Source organism: Eurosta solidaginis, chromosome 4 (assembly GCF_040869045.1).
Source record: "Eurosta solidaginis isolate ZX-2024a chromosome 4, ASM4086904v1, whole genome shotgun sequence".
NCBI lineage: Eukaryota > Metazoa > Arthropoda > Insecta > Diptera > Tephritidae > Eurosta > Eurosta solidaginis.
This window is the reverse complement of record NC_090322.1, coordinates 87,727,795-87,750,783: the sequence shown is the minus strand read 5'-3', so window position 1 is coordinate 87,750,783 and position 22,989 is coordinate 87,727,795. Positions and strand designations below refer to the sequence as shown.

General features: G+C 33.4%; 1 pseudogene; it reads left to right on the top strand.

The window, feature by feature from the left end:
* The first annotated feature begins 14,834 nt into the window (after positions 1 to 14,834).
* Positions 14,835 to 16,940, top strand: LOC137248600 (rac GTPase-activating protein 1-like; annotated as a pseudogene).
* The last annotated feature ends 6,049 nt before the right edge of the window (positions 16,941 to 22,989 follow it).

Below are 22,989 nucleotides of genomic sequence, written 5' to 3'. Positions count from 1 at the left end.
CTATATTTATTCAGTGTTGCGCCATCTGGTGCAAAGCACTGATAATGCTGGATTTTTGTTTATTGTCAATTACTTTGTTTGACATTCCCAAGTGCTCATGGTTTATTAACAATTGTTTTTGTTTTTATCGGCCTATTGATAAATCATTCAAGGTTCGAATCGAGCTCAAGGCCAGAACAATAATTTTTTTCTAATGATAATTATTGTTATTTTTTAATTTTTCTAAATTTGAAAAATTGAATTTTGTTTTTGGAATAGTAAGTAGAAAATTTTCCAGACAACCTGCCATAGCTGCGCAGATAGATCCATTTCGAAGGGTGCTAAGCCTTCATCATCAGTACGCTTTAGGCATGCTGCGCTAACCATTTAGCTATACAGCGGTGGTTTGTTTGACTGGCAAATTTGCTACTTCTATTCCTTTTTTACCAACTATATTTATTCAGTGTTGCGCCATCTGGTGCAAAGCACTGATAATGATGGATTTTTGTTTATTGTCAATTACTTTGTTTGACATTCCCAAGTGCTCATGGTTTATTAACAATTGTTTTTGTTTTTATCGGCCTATTGATAAATCATTCAAGGTTCGAATCGAGCTCAAGGCCAGAACAATAATTTTTTTCTAATGATAATTATTGTTATTTTTTAATTTTTCTAAATTTGAAAAATTGAATTTTGTTTTTGGAATAGTAAGTAGAAAATTTTCCAGACAACCTGCCATAGCTGCGCAGATAGATCCATTTCGAAGGGTGCTAAGCCTTCATCATCAGTACGCTTTAGGCATGCTGCGCTAACCATTTAGCTATACAGCGGTGGTTTGTTTGACTGGCAAATTTGCTACTTCTATTCCTTTTTTACCAACTATATTTATTCAGTGTTGCGCCATCTGGTGCAAAGCACTGATAATGCTGGATTTTTGTTTATTGTCAATTACTTTGTTTGACATTCCCAAGTGCTCATGGTTTATTAACAATTGTTTTTGTTTTTATCGGCCTATTGATAAATCATTCAAGGTTCGAATCGAGCTCAAGGCCAGAACAATAATTTTTTTCTAATGATAATTATTGTTATTTTTTAATTTTTCTAAATTTGAAAAATTGAATTTTGTTTTTGGAATAGTAAGTAGAAAATTTTCCAGACAACCTGCCATAGCTGCGCAGATAGATCCATTTCGAAGGGTGCTAAGCCTTCATCATCAGTACGCTTTAGGCATGCTGCGCTAACCATTTAGCTATACAGCGGTGGTTTGTTTGACTGGCAAATTTGCTACTTCTATTCCTTTTTTACCAACTATATTTATTCAGTGTTGCGCCATCTGGTGCAAAGCACTGATAATGCTGGATTTTTGTTTATTGTCAATTACTTTGTTTGACATTCCCAAGTGCTCATGGTTTATTAACAATTGTTTTTGTTTTTATCGGCCTATTGATAAATCATTCAAGGTTCGAATCGAGCTCAAGGCCAGAACAATAATTTTTTTCTAATGATAATTATTGTTATTTTTTAATTTTTCTAAATTTGAAAAATTGAATTTTGTTTTTGGAATAGTAAGTAGAAAATTTTCCAGACAACCTGCCATAGCTGCGCAGATAGATCCATTTCGAAGGGTGCTAAGCCTTCATCATCAGTACGCTTTAGGCATGCTGCGCTAACCATTTAGCTATACAGCGGTGGTTTGTTTGACTGGCAAATTTGCTACTTCTATTCCTTTTTTACCAACTATATTTATTCAGTGTTGCGCCATCTGGTGCAAAGCACTGATAATGCTGGATTTTTGTTTATTGTCAATTACTTTGTTTGACATTCAATAGGCCGATAAAAACAAAAACAATTGTTAATAAACCATGAGCACTTGGGAATGTCAAACAAAGTAATTGACAATAAACAAAAATCCAGCATTATCAGTGCTTTGCACCAGATGGCGCAACACTGAATAAATATAGTTGGTAAAAAAGGAATAGAAGTAGCAAATTTGCCAGTCAAACAAACCACCGCTGTATAGCTAAATGGTTAGCGCAGCATGCCTAAAGCGTACTGATGATGAAGGCTTAGCACCCTTCGAAATGGATCTATCTGCGCAGCTATGGCAGGTTGTCTGGAAAATTTTCTACTTACTATTCCAAAAACAAAATTCAATTTTTCAAATTTAGAAAAATTAAAAAATAACAATAATTATCATTAGAAAAAAATTATTGTTCTGGCCTTGAGCTCGATTCGAACCTTGAATGGTTAAAGTTAAATGTAAATTTAAAATTAAAGTTAAAGTTAAAATTAAAGTTAAAGTTAAAGTTAAAATTAAAATTAAAGTTAAAGTTAAATTTAAATTTAAAATTAAAGTTAAAGTTAAAGTTAAGTTTAAAGTTAAAGTTAAAATTAAAGTTAAAGTTAAAGTTAAATTTAAAGTTAAAGTTAAGTTAAAGTTGAAGTTAAAGTTAAAGTTAAAGTTATAGTTAAAGTTAAAGTTAAAGTTAAAGTTAGAATGAAAGTTAAAGTTAAAGTCAAAGTTATAGTTAAAGTTAAATTTAAAATTAAGATTAAAGTCAAAGTTAAAGTTAAAGTTAAAGTTAGAGTTAAAGGTAAGGTTAAAGTAAAAGTTAAAGTTGAAGTTGAAGTTAAGGTTAAAGTCAAAGTCAAAGTTAAAGTTAAATTTATATTTAAAATTAAAGTTAAAGTTAAAGTTAAAGTTAACGTTAAAGTTAAAGTCAAAGTTAAAGTTAAAGTTAAATTTAAATTTAAAATTAAAGTTAAAGTTAAATTTAAAGTTAAATTTAAAGTTAAGGTTAAAGTCAAAGTTAAAGTTAAAGTTAAAGTGGAAGTTAAAGTTAAAGTTAAAGTGAATGTTAAAGTTAAAGTGAAAGTTAAATTTAAAGTTAAAAATAAAGTTAAAATTAAAGTGAAAGTTAAAGTTAAAGTTAAAGTTAAAGTTAAAGTTAAAGTTAAAGTTAAAGTTAAAGATAAAGTTAAAGTTAAAGTTAAAGTTAAATTTAAATTTTAATTTAAAATTAAAGTTAAAGTTAAATTTAAAGTTAAATTTAAATTTAAAATTAAAGTTAAAGTTAAATTTAAAGTTAAAATTAAAGTTAAAGTTAAAGTTAAAGTTAAAATTAAAGTTAAAGTTAAAGTTATAGTTCGAGTTAAATTTAAATTTAAAATTAAACTTAAAGTTAAAGTTAAAAATAAATTTAAAGTTAAAGTTAAGGTTAAAGTTAAAGTTAAAGTTAAAGTTAAAGTTAAAATTAAAGTTAAAGTTAAAGTTAAAGTTAAAGTTAAAGTTGAAGTTGAAGTTAAAGTTAAGGTTAAAGTCGAAGTCAAAGTTAAAGTTAAATTTAAATTTAAAATTAATGTTAAAGTTAAAGTTAAAGTTAACGTTAAAGTTAAAGTCAAAGTTAAAGTTAAATTTAAATTTAAAATTAAAGTTAAAAATAAAGTTAAAGTTAAAGTTAAAATTAAAGTTAAAGTTAAAGATAAAGTTAAAGTTAAAGTTAATGTGAAAATTAAAGTTAAATTTAAAATTAAAAATAAAGTTAAAGTTAAAGTAAAGGTTAAAGTTAAAGTTAAATTTAAAGTTAAAGTTACGTTAAATTCAAAGTTAAAGTGAATGTTAAAGTTAAAGTGAAAGTTAAATTTAAAGTTAAAAATAAATTTAAAATTAAGGTTAAAGTTAAAGTTAAAGTTAAAGTTAAAATTAAAGTTAAAGTTAAAGTTAAAGTTAAAGTTAAAGTTAAAGTTAAAGTTGAAGTTGAAGTTAAAGTTAAGGTTAAAGTCGAAGTCAAAGTTAAAGTTAAATTTAAATTTAAAATTAATGTTAAAATTAAAGTTAAAGTTAACGTTAAAGTTAAAGTCAAAGTTAAAGTTAAAGTTAAATTTAAATTTAAATTTAAAATTGAAGTTAAAGTTAAAGTTAAATTTAAAGTTAAATTTAAAGTTAAGGTTAAAGTCAAAGTTAAAGTTAAAGTTAAAGTTAAAGTGGAAGTTAAAGTTAAAGTTAAAGTGAATGTTAAAGTTAAAGTGAAAGGTAAATTTAAAGTTAAAAATAAAGTTAAAATTAAAGTGAAAGTTAAAGTTAAAGTTAAAGATAAAGTTAAAAATAAAGTTAAAATTAAAGTTAAAGTTAAAGTTAAAGTTAAAGTTAAATTTAAATTAAAAATTAAAGTTAAAGTTAAAGTTAAAGTTAAATTTAAAGTTAAAGTTAAAGTTAAAATGAAAGTTAAAGTTAAAGTTAAGGTGATGAATATTATTGTTGAAACACTTTTCCCGGCCCAAGATCGCTGGACTTATCCAAGCGAGGATCTAGAAAGTACGGAAATTCCGCAAATTACAGAGCAAGAGGTGCTGGACGCTGCAAAAAGAGTTGCTGATAACAAATCCCCAGGACCCGACGAAGTACCAAACATAGCCCTTAAAGCCGCGATTACAACTAGGGCTACATTATTTACTGATCTTTTTAATGCCTGTATGCAAGAAGGCGTGTTCCCTCGCCCGTGGAAACGACAAAGACTTGTCCTATTGCTGAAACGTGGTAAACAGCCGGACCAACCATCCTCATATAGGCCACTTTGTATGATGTATTCCCTAGGGAAGATTTTCGAGCGTATAATTAGTGAGCGCCTACAGCTGACTCTAGAAAGACCAGGTGGCTTATCGAATAGTCAATATGGATTTCGCAAATCAAGATCCACCGTAGATGCAATACAAACAGTCGTCAATATAGCTAGAGAAGCTATCTCTGGAGGCCAAAATAAAAGGAAGTTCTGTGCACTGATTATGTTGGACATCAAGAATGCTTTTAACACTGCGAACTGGATGCAGATAATGGCAGCGCTGCATAGCTTCGGCACTCCAGCTTACTTACGCAGAATTATAGGTAGCTATCTTAAAGACAGAGTACTTCTTTTTGACACGGATCAAGGAGCTAAAGAGTACAAAATCACAGGAGGCGTCCCACAGGGATCTGTTCTCGGTCCAACGCTTTGGAATGTAATGTATGACGGGGTGCTAAAGATTGATCTACCAGAAAACACGCAAATTGTGGGATATGCTGATGATATTGCAGTGGTAGTAGTGGCCAAGAAACTGGACCTGCTTCAAGCATTATGTAATGACGCCGTAGCAAGAATAAAGGAATGGCTGACCAATACAGGACTGGAGTTGGCTAGCCAAAAGACGGAAGTGTTATTAGTAAGCTCCAAACGGTCGGCGAACGAGTTAGTCTTAACTGTCGGGGATCATCAAATCACCTCAAAGGATTCCTTAAAATACTTAGGAGTGCACATTGACTCTAAGTTAACTTTCAAAGAGCACTTCAGAGCGGTGGGGAAGAAAATTACCAAAGTTAATGGATCACTTATGCGAATAATGCCTAACATTGGTGGTCCGAGCGAAGCTATACGTCAGCTATTGTCCACAGTAACCAGCTCAATAATACTATACGCAGCACCAGTGTGGTATGGATCTAAACAGACCCATCAAAAATATATATTAGCAGCGTACCGACTTGCTTCTTTAAGAATAGCAAGTGCTTATCGGACGGTGTCCGACGACGCGATCCTGGTTCTAACCCGGAAAATCCCAGTGGACTTACTGGCAAGCGAAATGGCCGATCTGTATAACACTAATATCGAGCGACCATCTGAAGAAGACAAGAAAAGAGCAAGGACACAAACAATAGCTAAGTGGCAAGAACGGTGGGAGGCCTCGAGTAAAGGGCGTTGGACTTTCACACTAGTTTGGAACGTAGCTCAATGGAATGAGCGGAAGCACGGCGAACTGAACTACCATCTCACGCAAATAATGAGTGGACATGGCGGTTTCAAAGAGTATTTATGGAAGCGTAGGATAGAGGAAGATCCTCATTGCCCAATGTGTACCACAGAGTTAGAAAACGCAGAACACGTCATGTTCTACTGCCCCCGTTTCCACGAAGAAAGACTCACCTTGCATGGAGTCTTTGGGGAGGAACCTACCACGAGAAATTTAGTTTCACATATGTGCAGCAGGAAAGAATGCTGGACTGCAGTGAGCAAAATGGCATTTATAGTAATGACACGCCTGATGGATGTTGAGAGGGAGCGCAGAGAAATGCGCATGCGAAGCAGTGGTGATTAAATGGACACTCAGAGCAAATAGCGGGAACCTGGACGCAGGGACAACAGTAGGCTCTTAAAAAATGAGAAATATGGAACGCCACCCTGAAGTAATGCGAAAGTGGTGCCGGGGTGGGCGACGGTTCCAGAACGGGGCTGTTTTTTAGTCTACGGATACACGGTTGCTGCGACGGCAGCAATTATGGTGCATTAGGCATTTTTCAGCCTCCCCGCAAAAAAAAAAAAAAGTTAAAGTTAAGGTTAAAGGCAAAGTCAAAGTTAAAGTTAAATTTAAAATTAAATTTAAATTTAAAATTAAAGTTAAAGTTAAAGTTAAATTTAAATTTAAAATTAAAGTTAAAGTTAAATTTAAATTTAAAATTAAAGTTAAAGTTAAATTTAAAGTTAAAGTTAAAATTAAAGTTAAAGTTAAATTTAAAGTTAAAGCTAAGTTAAAGTTGAAGTTAAAGTTAAAGTTAAAGTTATAGTTAAAGTTAAAGTTAAAATGAAAGTTAAAGTTAAAGTGAAATTTAAAGTTAAAGTTAAAGTTAAAGGTAAATTTAAAGCTAAAATTAAAGTTAATGTTAAAGTTAAAGTTAAAGTGAATGTTAAAGTTAAAGCGAAAGTTAAAGTTAAAAATAAAGTTAAAGTTAAATTTAAATTTAAATTTAAAGTTAAAGTTAAATTTAAATTTAAAATTAAAGTTAAAGTTAAAATTAAAGTTAAAGTTAAAATTAAAATTAAAGTTAAAGTTAAAGTTAAATTTAAATTTAAAATTAAAGTTAAAGTTAAAGTTAAATTTAAAGTTAAAGTTAAAGTTAAAGTTAAAATTAAAGTTAAAGTTAAAGTTAAATTTAAAGTTAAAGTTAAGTTAAAGTTGAAGTTAAAGTTAAAGTTATAGTTAAAGTTAAAGTTAAAGTTAAAGTTAGAATGAAAGATAAAGTTAAAGTCAAAGTTATAGTTAAAGTTAAAGTTAAAATTAAGATTAAAGTCAAAGTTAAAGTTAGAGTTAAAGGTAAAGTTAAAGTAAAAGTTAAAGTTAAAGTTGAAGTTAAAGTTAAGGTTAAAGTCAAAGTCAAAGTTAAAGTTAAATTTATATTTAAAATTAAAGTTAAAGTTAAAGTTAAATTTTAATTTAAAATTAAAGTTAAAGTTAAATTTAAAGTTAAATTTTAAGTTAAGGTTAAAGTCAAAGTTAAAGTTAAAGTTAAAGTGGAAGTTAAAGTTAAAGTGAATGTTAAAGTTAAAGTGAAAGTTAAATTTAAAGTTAAAAATAAAGTTAAAATTAAAGTGAAAGTTAAAGTTAAAGTTAAAGTTAAAGTTAAAGATAAAGTTAAAGTTAAAGTTAAAGTTAAATTTAAATTTAAATTTAAAATTAAAGTTAAAGTTAAATTTAAAGTTAAAGTTAAAGTTAAAGTTAAAGTTAAAGTTAAAATTAAAATTAAAGTTAAAGTTAAAGTTAAAGTTAAATTTAAATTTAAAATTAAAGTTAAATTTAAAGTTAAAGTTAAAGTTTAAGTTAAAATTAAAGTTAAAGTTAAAGTTAAATTTAAAGTTAAAGTTAAATTTAAATTTAAAATTAAAGTTAAAGTTAAAGTTAAAGTTAAAGATAAAGTTAAAGTTAAAGTTAAAGTTAAATTTAAATTTAAATTTAAAATTAAAGTTAAAGTTAAATTTAAAGTTAAAGTTAAAGTTAAAGTTAAAGTTAAAATTAAAATTAAAGTTAAAGTTAAAGTTAAAGTTAAAGTTAAATTTAAATTTAAAATTAAAGTTAAATTTAAATTTAAAGTTAAATTTTAAGTTAAGGTTAAAGTCAAAGTTAAAGTTAAAGTTAAAGTGGAAGTTAAAGTTAAAGTGAATGTTAAAGTTAAAGTGAAAGTTAAATTTAAAGTTAAAAATAAAGTTAAAATTAAAGTGAAAGTTAAAGTTAAAGTTAAAGTTAAAGATAAAGTTAAAGTTAAAGTTAAAGTTAAATTTAAATTTAAATTTAAAATTAAAGTTAAAGTTAAATTTAAAGTTAAAGTTAAAGTTAAAGTTAAATTTAAAGTTAAAGTTAAAGTTAAAGTTAAAGTTAAAATTAAAATTAAAGTTAAAGTTAAAGTTAAAGTTAAAGTTAAAGTTAAAGTTAAAGTTAAAGTTAAAGTTAAATTTAAATTTAAAATTAAAGTTAAATTTAAAGTTAAAGTTAAAGTTTAAGTTAAAATTAAAATTAAATTTAAAGTTAAAGTTAAATTTAAAGTTAAAGTTAAGTTAAAGTTGAAGTTGAAGTTAAAGTTAAAGTTATAGTTAAAGTTAAAGTTAAATTTAAAGTTAAAATGAAAGTTAAAGTTAAAGTTAAAGTGAAATTTAAAGTTAAAGTTAAAGTTAAATTTAAAGCTAAAATTAAAGTTAAAGTTAAAAATAAAGTTAAAGTTAAAGTTAAAATGAAAGTTAAAGTCAAAGTTATAGTTAAAGTTAAAGTTAAAGTTAAAGTTAAAGTTAAAGTTAAAGTTAAAGTTAAAGTTAAAGTTAAAGTTAAAGTTAAAGTTAAAGTTAAAGATAAAGATAAAGTTAAAGTTAAATTTAAATTTAAAATTAAAGTTAAAGTTAAATTTAAAGTTAAAGTTAAAATGAAAGTTAAAGTTAAGGTTAAAGTCAAAGTCAAAGTTAAAGTTAAAGTTAAATTTAAATTTAAAATTAAAGTTAAAGTTAAATTTAAAGTTAAAGTTAAAATGAAAGTTAAAATTAAAGTTAAGGTTAAAGTCAAAGTCAAAGTTAAAGTTAAAGTTAAATTTAAATTTAAAATTAAAGTTAAAATTAAAGTTAAATTTAAATTTAAATTTAAAGTAAAATTTAAATTTAAAGTTAAAATTAAAGTTAAAGTTAAAATTAAAGTTAAAGTTAAAGTTAAAGTTAGAGTTAAATTTAAATTTAAAATTAAAGTTAAAGTTAAAAATAAATTTAAAGTTAAAGTTAAGGTTAAAGTTAAAGTTAAAGTTAAAGTTAAAATTAAAGTTAAAGTTAGAGTTAAAGTTAAAGTTGAAGTTGAAGTTAAAGTTAAGGTTAAAGTAAAGTCAAAGTTAAAGTTAAATTTAAATTTAAAATTAAAGTTAAAGTTAAAGTTAACCTTAAAGTTAAAGTCAAAGTTAAAGTTAAAGTTAAATTTAAATTTAAAATTGAAGTTAAAGTTAAAGTTAAATTTAAAGTTAAATTTAAAGTTAAGGTTAAAGTCAAAGTTAAAGTTAAAGTTAAAGTGGAAGTTAAAGTTAAAGTTAAAGTGAATGTTAAAGTTAAAGTGAAAGGTAAATTTAAAGTTAAAAATAAAGTTAAAATTAAAGTGAAAGTTAAAGTTAAAGATAAAGTTAAAGTTAAAGTTAAAGTTAAATTTGAATTTAAAATTAAAGTTAAAGTTAAATTTAAAGTTAAAGTTAAAGTTAAAATGAAAGTTAAAGTTAAAGTTAAGGTTAAAGGCAAAGTCAAAGTTAAAGTTAAAGTTAAAGTTAAATTTAAATTTAAATTTAAATTTAAATTTAAATTTAAATTTAAAATTAAAGTTAAAGTTAAATTTAAATTTAAAATTAAGTTAAAGTTAAAGTTAAAAATTAAATTTAAAATTAAAGTTAAAGTTAAAATTAAAGTTAAAGTTAAAGTTAAAATTAAAGTTAAAGTTAAAGTTGAAGTTAAAGTTAAAGTTAAATTTAAATTTAAAATTAAAGTTAAAGTTAAAGTTAAAGTTAAAGTTAAATTTAAAGTTAAAGTTAAAGTTAAAATTAAAGTTAAAGTTAAAGTTAAATTTAAAGTTAAAGTTAAGTTAAAGTTGAAGTTAAAGTTAAAGTTAAAGTTAAAGTTATAGTTAAAGTTAAAGTTAAAGTTAAAATTAAAGTTAAAATGAAAGTTAAAGTTAAAGTAAAATTTAAAGTTAAAGTTAAAGTTAAAGTTAAAGGTAAATTTAAAGCTAAAATTAAAGTTAAAGTTAAAGTGAATGTTAAAGTTAAAGCGAAAGTTAAAGTTAAAAATAAAGTTAAAGTTAAATTTAAATTTAAATTTAAATTTAAAGTTAAAGTTAAATTTAAATTTAAAATTAAAGTTAAAGTTAAAATTAAAGTTAAAGTTCAAGTTAAAATTAAAATTAAAGTTAAAGTTAAAGTTAAAGTTAAATTTAAATTTAAAATTAAATTTAAAGTTAAAGTTAAATTTAAAGTTAAAGTTAAAGTTAAAATTAAAGTTAAAGTTAAAGTTAAATTTAAAGTTAAAGTTAAGTTAAAGTTGAACTTAAAGTTAAAGTTAAAGTTAAAGTTAAAGTTAGAATGAAAGTTAAAGTTAAAGTTAAAGTCAAAGTTATAGTTAAAGTTAAAGTTAAAATTAAGATTAAAGTCAAAGTTAAAGTTAAAGTTAAATTTAAATTTAAAATTAAAGTTAAAGTTAAATTTAAAATTAAAGTTAAAGTTAAAGTTAAGTTTAAAGTTAAAATTAAAGTTAAAGTTAAAGTTAAAGTTAAAGTTAAAGTTAAAATTAAAGTTAAAGTTAAAGTTAAAATTAAAATTAAAGTTAAAGTTAAGGTTAAAGCGAAAGTTAAAGTTAAAAATAAAGCTAAAGTTGAAGTTAAAATGAAAGTTAAAGTTAAAGTCAAAGTTATAGTTAAAGTTAAAGTTAAATTTAAATTTAAAATTAAAGTTAAAGTTAAAGTTAAAGTTAAAGTTAAATTTAAAGTTAAGATTAAAGTTAAAGTTAATGTTAAAGTTAAATTTAAATTTAAAATTGAAGTTAAAGTTAAAGTTAAATTTAAAGTTAAAGTTAAAATTAAAGTTAAAGTTAAAGTTAAAATTAAAATTAAAGTTAAAGTTAAACTTAAAGCGAAAGTTAAAGTTAAAAGTAAAGTTAAAGTTAAAGTCAAAGTTATAGTTAAAGTTAAAGTTAAAGTTAAAATTAAGATTAAAGTCAAAGTTAAAGTTAAAGTTAAATTTAAATTTAAAATTAAAGTTAAAGTTAAATTTAAATTTAAAATTAAAGTTAAAGTTAAAGTTAAGTTTAAAGTTAAAATTAAAGTTAAAGTTAAAGTTGAAATTAAAGTTAAAGTTAAAGTTAAAATTAAAATTATAGTTAAAGTTAAGGTTAAAGCGAAAGTTAAAGTTAAAATGAAAGTTAAAGTTAAAGTTAAGGTTAAAGTCAAAGTCAAAGTTAAAGTTAAATTTAAATTTAAAATTAAAGTTAAAGTTAAATTTAAATTTAAAATTAAAGTTAAAGTTAGATTTAAATTTAAAGTTAAAGTTAAAGCGAAAGTTAAAGTTAAAAATAAGGTTAAAGTTAAAGTTAAAATGAAAGTTAAAGTTAAAGTCAAAGTTATAGTTAAAGTTAAAGTTAAATTTAAAGTTAAATTTAAAGTTAAATTTAAAGTTAAAGTTAAAGTTAAAGTCAAAATTAAAGTTAACATGAAAATTAAAGTTAAAGTGAAAGTTAAAGTTAAAGTTAGAGTTAAAGTTAAAGTTAAAGTTAAAGTTAAAGTTAAAGTTAAAGTTAAAGTTAAAGTTAAAGTAAAAGTAAAAGTATAAGTTAAAGTTAAAGTTAAAATTAAAGTTAAAGTTAAAGTTAAATTTAAAATTAAAGTTAAAGTTAAAGTTAAGGTTAAAGTCAAAGTCAAAGTTAAAGTTAAATTTAAATTTAAAATTAAAGTTAAAGTTAAATTTAAGTTAAGGTTAAAGTCAAAGTTAAAGTTAAATTTAAATTTAAAATTAAAGTTAAAGTTAAGGTTAAAGTTAAAGTTAAAGTTAAAGTTTAAGTTAAAGTTAAAGTTAAAGCTAAAGTTAAAGCTAAAGTTAAAGTTAAATTTAAATTTAAAGTTAAGGTTAAAGTCAAAGTTAAAGTTAAAGTTAAAGTGGAAGTTAAAGTTAAAGTTAAAGTGAATGTTAAAGTTAAAGTGAAAGTTAAATTTAAAGTTAAAAATAAAGTTAAAGTTAAAGTGGAAGTTAAAGTTAAAGTTAAAGTGAATGTTAAAGTTAAAGTGAAAGTTAAATTTAAAGTTAAAGTTAAAATTAAAGTTAAAGTTAAAGTTAAAGTGAAAGTTAAAATTAAAGTTAAAGTTAAAGTTAAAGTTAACGTTAAAGTTAAAGTCAAAGTTAAAGTTAAAGTTAAATTTAAATTTAAAATTAAAGTTAAAGTTAAATTTAAAGTTAAATTTAAAGTTGAGGTTAAAGTCAAAGTTAAAGTTAAAGTTAAAGTGGAAGTTAAAGTTAAAATTAAAGTTAAAGTGAATGTTAAAGTTAAAGTGAAAGTTAAATTTAAAGTTTGTTCGGGCCGGGGTGCTTCTGATCCTTGCGAGAGGTGGGCGCACCGGGGTCGATATCAATGGGAATATGGCGTGTGGAAATAAAAATAGGAGAATACGAGATTTCTCGTTATAATGATATGTTTTATTGGGTAGCTAACAAATATACAGGAAAATATATAACCTTGTGAATATGTGACTACGGCAGAGATCGCTGGCGGCAGATGTGTACGCGTTGGCTGTTGAAATCAAAGAGGCCGGTTGTATAGCAAGCTACAACCGTTGACCCGCAAAATCCTCCGTTTTGGAGGGGAAAGGCACCCACACAACAACCCCGACATGCATATGCATGAGTGCTGACAAAAAAACACACATACACGTACATGTACATGCATGCACATGCATGTGGCGGTGATGGTGTGGGTGGTTACAAATTAATTCGAGTATCGAGTATCGATTCGCAGGGTTGCATTGGGGGGATCGCAGACAGATGTGGAAAAAGTTAGGCATCCTTCCTAAACATGCCGGCCCCCTTGCGATACGCAACATCGTTTTCAGCCAATGACCTCCGCTGAAACGAGAAAAATGAATATAAGACTTACACACTAAACTTAATCTAAATGAGGAGTTCGTCTGACGACGCAAAATGGCCGGGAATCCTTTCCGACTTGCTTAGCATGCCACCTGAGCTAAGATGAAAAAATTAGCAGTTATGAACAGTTATAAGTGAATATTTCTTGCCATTGAGTTATACATAAATATAAAAATTCAGAATGTAATATGTGTATATTCGATGGCCAGTAAGGCTGGACGAAGAGGCCGAGGTCTCCGTTCCAGAGTGGCACCATTTTTTGTTATTCTTTGGTTTTTGTCGTTCCGGATGGAAAGGCCGAGGTCTCCATTCCAGATTTGTGGTTCTTTTTGTTGGTTGGACGAAGAGGCAGAGGTCTCCGTTCCAGACTCGAGGGTTTTGAGGTTTTTCTGGGCTGGACGAAGAGGCCGAGGTCTCCGTTCCAGCGTATAACGTGTCGTGTCGCTCTCAGGTCGACTGTGGCATTTTATGGATGTGCCAGGGCGAGTGGCCGTGAGGTTGGTTGGGTGATGCGCGTTTTCGCTGCAGCGCATGTATCTCGTCAGTTGTGTATTATATTATTACCCTACAAAACACTTGGTCACAAAACATACCCACGCCCATGGAAATGTGACTACGAATATAACCTATCACCGTAAAATGACTAGTCAAATGACGTGGAATGACGAGAGCGTTTTTGCAAGGTAGTTAGTGCTGTGATTTCGAGCAGCTTAGTCATTTCAACAAAACCAGCAAGATTGCGGTGTGTGGGAGGTTGGAACGGACGTGATTCCAAGCCACCCGCGCAAAATTACTTGTTTTCGTGATACGCGTTTTGTTTTATTAACGAACGTACGTTAAAATAGATGAATAAACCGAGTTTAAAACGAAGCGTAGAGGCTGACGTAGGTATGGATTTAATTTTGTGCGACAGCTCATGACGAATAGCGAAAATCGTAATTAAACTCGAACGTGTACCAACTGCCGGTGCTTGCATGTAGATTGGCGATGCGTTCTCAATGACGCGTTCTATCTGCACGTACCATTTTGAAATGGCGTGCAACCCTGTTGTGTATTTATTGGTCAGCTGACAGCTGGTATGGTGAATTTGTGGCGTGCGAATATATATATATATATATGTATTTGCTTACCCTTGAAAAGAAAACTAGGTCACTGGGGCAGTAGCACACTAAGCCGGTAGAAACAGTTGACTTTTTCCAATTTCGGGATTTTGTCGTGTCGGGATTCTTTTATTTCGGGACTCGGATTGTTTTTGTACCAAGCCCTTATAATGACTGTTTGTGATGTTTGTTGTTGACAAACAACAAGTCCTGCCCCCAGCCAGAAAACAGTGTCCAAAAAAAGGAAAGTGTAAAAAAAACCAACAAAAAAAAACAAATTTCCTTGTAAAAAAAAATGTAAAAATTTCTTGTGCAAGGAGAGGTTTGTTTCTGTTTTGTTCTCCCTTTTTTGAATTCCTTGGTTGTGTATGACTGGTTGGTGCTGCATTAAATGCCCACATGAGTAAGGAATAGAAAAAACACGTCAGTCCGGATTGTGATGTTTGGAGGTTTCCGGTACTGATTTTGTCTATTTAGTGTTCGGTATCCGCCCTTAGTCTGACAGCACTAATGAAACTGCCGTTGTTGTGCCGTGGGTTGCCATCTCGTGGAAAATTATGGTGTTTATGGATTATACACGCAAAAAGTATGGGTGATGTGTACCTATAAGGGTTTATGGCAGCCCTGATTCCTTGACTCTATAGACGAGTAACCGGCACTTTAAGGACCCGTTACTGGAAGGTTGTGGTGAGTACATGCCTTCTACCTCGTTGTCAATATTTAAGCAACAACCAACGTGAAACGGCGTAAGTATGAGATAATTATAAGGCATGTGAGTATTTGTCCTAATGGTTCTTTTCTTTTTTTTTTTTAAGTTTGAAATGGAGCCAATGCAGCGTATTGTAGTGACGGTGGAGGCTGGGGACGAGGAGCCCATCCAGGTGGTGGCCGATGTGCAGTATCCGGAGCGGCGAGGGGGGTCCTTCATTTGTCACGCGCCGGAGGAGCTTGTGCAGCAGGCGGTGGCAGACGGGTTGCGGCGCGTGAACCCCTGTATCCTCCGCGCTCTGCTGAGGCCGATTATCGTAAAAATGCGCGGGAACACCATCGCCTGGTATGGTCAGTTTTACGCCAGCTATGAGGGCGTATTGTGGTTCAGGCGGCCACCCCACGGTTCACCTCCGCGTGGTACGTTCAACTGCCGCGTGTGCAACCGAGCCCTATCGTCGTTTTTATGCCTAGTGGGACACTTGAATGGGCATATGAGATTTTATCCCTATCGGTGCTGGGAGTGCCCAAAAAGGTACCCTTCACCAGCGTCGGTTTTTTAAGATGTGGTGTGGATCATCGTGGTCGTCCTATATAAGAGAAATGGAGTGCTTGGACATTGACAGACCCGTAGGGAAACGCACCATTTAGTGGTCGAGTTAGCGAGCATGGCAACCCTTTCGTTTCTTGTTCCCTTATATGCACTGATTGCTGTGGTGAAATAGCAAACCGGTACGTGACGTGAAAAAAAATATGACATTTCCATTGAAAAGAAACGCACGCGGTAAGAATGTCGTAGGTTAGGTTTTATATTAATTTCATTTTTGAATTTTATTTCTCTTTATTAATTAATTTTTTGCCTTTCTATTTTCCTTTTAGGTGACTGGCGGTGGAGATGCAGGTGATGCATACAAGTATTAACTGACGGCACCGCGGAGGAAGAAGTTCTACGTGTTTTACGTTTACTAGAACGATTTCGCCAAGAGTGCTTGGAGACAGCAAAAGAGGCACAACGCATACAAAAGGAGTTAGATGTCTCATTCGAATCAATGGCGGTTTAGAACGAAGCTGTACCATGCGCGCCGCTTGCTTGAGGTTGAAAGCAAATTAAAACGTGAAGCAGAACATGAAAAGAAAATGGAAACGTAGTGGCTCTGGTGTACAGCAACAGACAATTGATACGGCGTCTGGGTCCGGTCGTATTTGTACTAGGTGGCAGTCCACAAGAAGCTGGTTGCTCTACGCCTACACGCACACCATATAAAGGTGGCACTGCACCACCAGTAACACCAATAACAGCGATCAAATGTGGACCAGGTGTTAATCTATGTTCGCCTCAAGTGTCAGGCTTACGCGGGCAACTAATGCGTCAGCACAATTTTGCTTCACGTACCTTTATACGTACTGATACCTGCGCACATTGTCAGAAAAAAATTCGTTTTGGTACAGCGGGTGTACGCTGTCGAGATTGTTCAATACGTTGTCATGCCGATTTTCGTTCGGCGCTAACAGTAAGCTGTGTGCCGCAATCAGGCACACCCACATCCAATATAAAGGCTATCTTAGCGATTATGCACCGAACGTGTCGCCGATGATACCAGCTCTCATTGTACATTGCGTTAATTAAATTGAGTCGCGCGGACTCAATGAGGTGGTTATTTATCGTGTGTTGGGTTTGGAACTTGAAGTTAAAGCACTCAATGAGCGTTTCCTACGCGGCAAGAATACACCTCATCTCGCTAACATTGTCGTACATGTGTTATGCGGTTGTGTTAAAGATTTTTTGCGTTCCCTACGCGAGCCGCTTATGCCCACTAATTTGCGGAAAGATTTTTGTAATGCAGGGCAACAGCCATCTGAAGCTGAAATACAAAAGGACCCTTTCAAGGTAGTTGGTGCTTTACCGCAAGGAAATCGTGATACTTTAGCATTTTTGATATTACATTTTTCAGCGCATAGCTGAATGTCTTGAAGTATTAATGCCCATCGATAATATTGCGCGCGTATTCGGGCCAGCTATTGTTGGCTACTCATCGGCAGATCCTGATAGGCATGCCATTTTCCCAGAAGTATACATGCAATTCACAACGATGCAGAATCTTTTGAGGATATCTGGCGATTATTGGGGTCAATATGTTATTTTGGAAGCCGATAAAGAGAATACACAAACAAATGGTTCAACGAATACGATTAAGCGCCCTCCTAGTCGCCACAAGTGATGCATATTTTGCTGAATTGGATTATGTAGAAGTTGCTGAACAAATAAAAGAGGGTTACGAATCTGATGTGGAACCGCCAGAGGTTGAAGATGAGGAGGTATGTATCTCCGAATAAAATATTCGATTGATATGCCAAATGTTTATTAATATTCAAATGAGTTTAGGAATCTTATGCACCAGATCCGGAAGATGATGATGAGTTTACACTCGTAGTACTCCACGTCATAATACTGATAAAGATTCGCAAGAGCGCCAAGTAAACAATTTCAATCCAAATGCAGATATGAACGAAGACTCGGATCGTGAATCGTAAGTCAAATTTAATGCATATGTAGTAAGACCAGCGACGCGGGAGGTTTTTTTTTTTTTTTGCAAAACCAACAACATAGGTTCCTATTGGGAGAGGCATATGCAAGATTCCAAGTTAGAAACGCTTTGTAGTTCAGATCAATCATTTTATCTATCATACTGCAAAACTTTTCGTACAAAATGTATTTGTCGATACACACGACTTGCGTTTTGCTTGGGTAGCGTTCTTTCCATCTACACATATTCGTGCTGGTACAGAACTAACATGGAATTACAATTATGAGGTTGGTGTGGTACCCGGTAAAGTTGTATACTGTCACTGTGGCGCTTGACTGTCACAATTGTCGCTTGAGACTTCTTTAAGAAAGCAATTATTTGATAATTCGTTGTAAAAATTCAGTTTCTTTGAGTGTGTGAAAAGAGTAATAAACAAATTAAAGTAATTTCGCATTTTTCTATGTTACCCATCATTCATTTTCTTCGGCATCAGCCATGCGTTGGAGATGTAATTTTTAATGCACTGTCTGGTTAAAAAAAAAGATTTCCCTATGAAATGTGGGGGGAATAATAGCACGGTTACATTGGAACCATGTAATCATTTGGTGTTTCGTGATCTTGAGCATGTTCCATGACGGAATGGCCCTCCTGTCTGTAATAACGACCCATACTTAAACCGGTTTAGATCATTAACACAAAAAAAAAATTTGGAACGAGCTATTGGCGTTAGAACTGCCGAATTTAGCACGTTATGGATAATTTCGTTTCATTGGCTGAAGGAAAATTGCCGCATGAACGGTTCCGGCTAATTGGTGGGCTAACAAGTTTTTTTTTTTTTTTTTACTGATGAAAGAAAGTAAAGTAGCACTCAGTGTTGAAAACTTTCACAACTGTATTGGAAGTTACACCACCAACTTATGCAGCCGAAAAGCAGTTGTTATCATTTGTGCGAAAGATCGGATTTACAGCTGATATTGGTTTTTTTTTTTTCAATATTCTCATAAAAACGGTCACTGCGTTTCGATGACGAAGGTGCTAAGGAAATAATAGCAATGATGCATACTGCCAAGTTACAACCCGATATCGTTACGTATGGTGTACTAGCTTTAGGGTATCGAACTCAAGAGAGAGTGATTACACGAAATGAAAGGAAAAAAAAGTACTCATGAATACTCATATTTTGGGTGCAATGTTGCGGCACGGTGCCGCTAACCGAAATTTTCCCTATATTATTGAAATTATGCAAATAAGCCTAGATGAAAAATATCAAGCCGAATGAAATCTTTCTTACGCATTCAACCAATGCACGGCACCCTTCAGCAAAGACAAATCTTGCAAGAATGGTCATGCAAAGTTTTGTGATAAATTACATACCTACTAAGAGGAACAAGGGCTATATGGTGTACTCGCTTTGGGTGAGCGAGTGAATTGTTGGATTTCCTGGTGTCCTCGCTCTGGGTGAGCGGGTGAATTTTGGGGTTTTCTGTTGTCCTCGCTCTGGGTAAGCGAGTGAATTGTGGGTTTTCTGGTGTCCTCGCTCTGGGTGAGCGAGTGAATTCGTGTGATTTTGTGTTCAGGGGCCCCGGTTAGTATTGTCAAAAAACCTAGAAAAAAAAATGTTTTTTGTTTGCGAGCTTTTGGTAAGCTCCCCGCGTCTTCGTGCGTCTCGCTCCCTTTCCCCATTGCCCATCAGTAGTCAGGTGTAGGATTCCCTCCGGTAGACTCGACACGAGGCCGGGGGTAGAGAAAAAAAAGAGAAGATGTAGGATCGCCTTCCGGCAGACTCGCACCATCACGAGACCGGGGGGTTTGATTATAATTAGGGCCTCGGGAGAGACAGAAGCTTAGGGATAGCGCGGCATCACGGCGCGTGGTTGAACGCGTCTTTATGTCCCGCGCTCCCTTTCCCCATTGCCATCGCGTAGTACGCCTTAGGTTTCCCTTCCGGTAGACTCTCACCCTCACGAGACCGGGGGTAATACATGGCTCGGGAGAACCACAGGCTTAGGGATAGAGAGACACGAAGACGCGGGTTCCTTAATTTGCCTTCTATGCTATCACCAACCGTGGGCCTCTGATTTTAGGTAGCTGGGGGAAATAGAGTTTTGGTTTTTGGGTTTTGTAAGGCGGGCTGGTTGTATGAACGTCAACAACACGCACACGGTTATCAGGGCCTGGGTGTGTGTTGACGATTCTCCCAATTCTCCATTCGTTGGGTTGGAGGTTGTCCTCTTTGATAACAACTAGGTCTCCGGGTTTCAGATTAGGTTGTGGATGTTTCCACTTGTATCGTTTCTGGATCTCGGTGAGATATTCGGTTTTCCATCGCTTGCAGAAAGTATGATGGAGGGCCTTGAGTTTCTGCCACCGATTGATCATCGAGGCAGGGCTCTCACTCGCATCCGGCTCTGGCGGAGCCAGGAGATGGCTGCCAGTGAGGAAATGTCCTGGGGTGAGCGGCTCTAGGTCCGTCGGGTCATTGGACGCCCGGCTGAGCGGCCGCGAGTTCAGGCATGCCTCGATGCGGCACAGGAGGGTATGGAATTCCTCGAAGGTGAATTTGTGTGGTGAGGCTATCTTTTTGAAATGGCTTTTGAAGCTTTTCACTCCAGCCTCCCACAGCCCTCCCATATGGGGAGCCCCCGCAGGGATGAAATGCCAAGTGAGTGACTGGTGGCTGTACTTCGAGACAGCATTGTCTCGGGCTTCTGAAATGAAAGTTTTAAATTCCGATCGTAGGGATCGTGAAGCTCCGACAAAGTTTGTACCGTTATCGGAGTAGACGTTTTTGGGACATCCGCGTCTAGATATAAAACGGGCAAAAGCCGCAAGAAATGATGGGGTGCTGAGGTCAGTAGTGGCCTCCAGATGAATCGCTCGTGTGGAAAAACACACGAAAAGGCAGACATAGCCTTTGGATAGTCGACACCCTCTGCCGCGGTAACTTTTAATGTCGAAGGGTCCAGCGAAGTCGACTCCAGTATTCGTGAATGCACGGCTGAATGTCGTGCTTTCGCGAGGGAGAATACCCATAAGTTGGGTCTGAGCACGCTTTCGGTGTACAGTGCAAACTTTGCAATTGTGAATTGTTGCCCTAATCATGGTTTTGATGTTAGGTATCCAGTATTGGGTGCGTATTAGACGTAACATGAGTTGGTTTTCCCCATGCAGACTTTGTTGATGAAACATAAGGACTGTCAGACGGGATAACCGGCAGTTGTATGGGAGGAGGATTGGGTGGCGTTCATTAAAAGCAAAGTCCTTTGACGCCCCGAGTCGCCCTCCTACCCGAATGATGCTATGTTGGTCTAGGTAGGGATTAAGTGAGAGTATTGCACTTTTCCCTGCAATTGGTTTTCCGGCCTTTAGATCATTATATTCAGAACTATAATGTTGTTTCTGATATATTTTAATTAAGAGTTGGGTTACTGATTTGATCTCATCAGGAGAGATTAAATGTGACTTGACCTGAAATGCTTTTTTTGTTTTGGGGTGAGTTCTTCGGTAGAACCTCATTACATATGAGAGCACCCGTAAAGCCCTAGGTAGGTCTGAAAAGCGTTGAAGAACATCGATAGTATTTACTGTTGTTGTTGCGCAGGTCTTCGCCCACTTTTCCTCTACGGAGGTGATGTAGTCACTTTCTTGTGCTGGCCATTGGGAAGTGTCTTCTTGCAGCCAAGAAGGTCCCTGCCACCACAACGAATTGTTGACCAATTCAGACGCAGGTAATCCTCTGCTACCCAAATCTGCTGGGTTAGATTCTGAGTTTACATGCAACCAGTCCTTATTTCCGACCATGTCGATGATCTTGGTGATCCGATGTGCGACGAAAGTGGACCAAGAACAGGGCGGTTTCCTTATCCATGCGAGGACGATAGTTGAATCCGTCCAAAGGTGCACTTTCACTGGTCCCAACTTGAGGTTCCTGAAAATTGATTCGGTGATTTCCGCTAACAGCACGGCTCCGCAAAGTTCCAAACGTGGAAGAGAAAGAGTTTTCACTGGGGCTACTCGGGTTTTGGCTAGAAGCAGGTTCGTGCAGACATTATCATCCGTTTTGACGTGCATGTAAATGGCTGCTGCATAAGCCTTCTCGGATGCGTCACAAAATCCATGGATCTCGATGTCGGTTCCTGGAGAAAAGTTGACCCATCTAGGTATCCTGATTTTATCGATTTCATGGTATTGGTCGGTGAAGGTTTTCCATCGTTCCTGCGTACTGGTAGATACTGGTTCGTCCCAAGCGGTGCCTTCTAACCAAATACTCTGCATGAGTATTTTTGCCACAATGACCATTGGTGCCAGCCACCCTAATGGATCGAAAAGTTTGGCGATTGCTGATAGTATCGCTCTCTTCGTAATGTTTTCCGGGTTGTCCAGCGTCCCTGCTTTAAAATAAAATAAATCGGAGAGGGCATTCCACCGAATTCCTAATGCTTTAACTGTACTGGTATCTTCGAAGGCCAGGCAGTTTTCACTTAGCAGGTCTGCTTTGGGGATGTCCCTTAGAATGTCCTCTGAATTGGATGTCCATTTGCGAAGTGGAAAGCCCGCTGAGTGTAGGACTTGACGAATTTCATCTCTGGCTTTAATAGTCGAGGTGATCGTATGTCCACCCGCTAACACGTCATCTACATACATGTATTCTCGCAGTATGCTAGCCGCTGTAGGGTGTGAATTTGAGACGTCGTCTGCTAGTTGGAGAAGCGTTCTTATCGCGAGGTATGGAGCGCAATTCACTCCGAAGGTAACCGCCTTTAATTCGTAGAGACTAATAGGGTTATTCGGGGAAGTGCGATATACAATGCGTTGAAATTTGGTGTGATTTTCGTTCACCCAAATTTGACGATACATCTTTTCGATGTCGCTATTGAAGACAAAACGGTATAGTCTCCATCGTAATATAAGGATGGGTAGATCGGCTTGTAGAACTGGGCCCGGGAGGAGAATATCGTTTAAGCTATTACCGTTGGCCGTAGGGCTCGAGGCGTTAAATACTACGCGTACCTTGGTGGTTGTACTTTCTGCTTTTACAACGGCGTGGTGGGGCAGGAAGTAATGATCCGAATCGTCGGATGGGATATTCTTTTTTAATTTTCTCATATGTCCGAGCGTTTCATATTCTGACAACACTCGAACATACTCTTTACCTAAGTCTGGGTTTTTTATTAGCCGCCCCTCATTCCGGAAGAATTGAGAGCATGCACGCTTCAGGGATGCTCCTAAGTTAATATTGTTAGGGTAATCCTGCCGGAATGGTAGTGACACGGTGTACCTTCCATTCTCACTTCGCTGCGTTGTTTCTTTAAATAGTTGTTCGCAGTACCTTTCATCCTCATTTAATATTTTAATTTTGGGTACATTTTCTACCTCCCAGAAAGCTTTGAGTTGATTGTCTAACGCAACCTCGTTGTAAAAAGACATAATGCTCTTCGTTGGATTCGGGGATTCGATACGACCGGTTAGTATCCAACCGAACACTGTCTCTTGGGCTAAAAGTGTGTTTAGCACATTCTTCTTTATACCGCTCATTATAATGTGGGGATATATGTCTCCACCAAGTATGAGGTCTACGTCTTCGTTGACGTAGAACCTCTTGTCTGCCAAAATCAAGTCTGGGAATGCCTGCATAGTCATTGCGTTGATATGGCAGGATGGAAGATTCCCAGTGAGTTTCGCTAGAACTAGTACGGGTGTAGTCAGGCTGAAGCAGGGATCCACTGGTGAATGTAGTTGTGCT